We start from the raw sequence: 1,059 nt of genomic DNA on the forward strand, positions 1-1,059 counted from the left end.
GACCTAATATATGAAACACTCCTAAAGAAAGCAATGCTGATAATTACAAGGAAACCTACATGTATAGGAAACCAAGAGAATTAAAATGAAACCATAAATCAGACAAGCAAGGCAAGGAAGCATTGGAAACAAAGGGATATTGGAGAAACTAATTGGGAAGTCTTTTTTGTCTTCACTACAAGCTCTGAAATTCATCCGTGAGAGCATGTGGAAGATATTCTTGTCTCAAACAGTGAGACCCTCAAGTCTTACTCTGGACTACGTAGTAACATTTCAAGAGGTTTTTTTTTTCTGTTGTTGTTGTTGTTCGTTTGTTTTTATGTGGTTTTTTTTTGTTGTTGTTGTTGTTGTTGTTTTTTTAACTGTGTGTCCTGCTGATCTTCTACAACTATGAAGCTGCAAGTGTAAACATATTAGTACAGGCCTCTTTCTCAACCTCAGTTTTCAGAGAAGCTACAACATAACAGATAGCCTTTTTGTTTCTGCTTTCCTCACATAAAAAATTATCTTCGGTGCYTGAAGTTTGCTACAAAGCAATACTTAWCATTTCCAAGGCAAAAGAACTGYTAAGAAATGGGGAAAATTATTTTYCAGGAAACAAAGGCCTGGGAAAAGTGTAATTGTAACAGCAAAGAAACTCTGCATTACAATATTACAGGGATGCGTGGATGGACAATGAAGATTTCAAACAGGAATATGGTGTTCATAGTTCATTGTTTTACATGAAAAGGTTCAAACCCAGGGACAAAAAGAAAATCATACTGCCTAGTATTAGAACTATGCATCAACCAAGGAAAGGAGTTAACTGTATCTACTGCGTCTTTTGCCTCATTAATAGGCCCAGAACTCTYGTCTCCAACCATTCACAACTTTCACAGTGTACTCTAATTGTTGTAACTTGCAAAAACTATGCAAATAAAATATCAGTTGTGCAGTCAAAACATCTGTAACGTACACCTTGATCAAGTCATGTACCAGCAAGGGGAGTTGTACTTCTCTGCAAGGTTCAATAGCCTAACATTTCAGATCATCTGAACAGGAGTAGGTACACAAGAAGGG

This window comes from Malurus melanocephalus, unplaced genomic scaffold, assembly GCF_030028575.1.
Source record: "Malurus melanocephalus ecotype Western Australia unplaced genomic scaffold, MMel_1.1 scaffold_2207, whole genome shotgun sequence".
Taxonomy (NCBI): Eukaryota; Metazoa; Chordata; class Aves; order Passeriformes; family Maluridae; genus Malurus; species Malurus melanocephalus.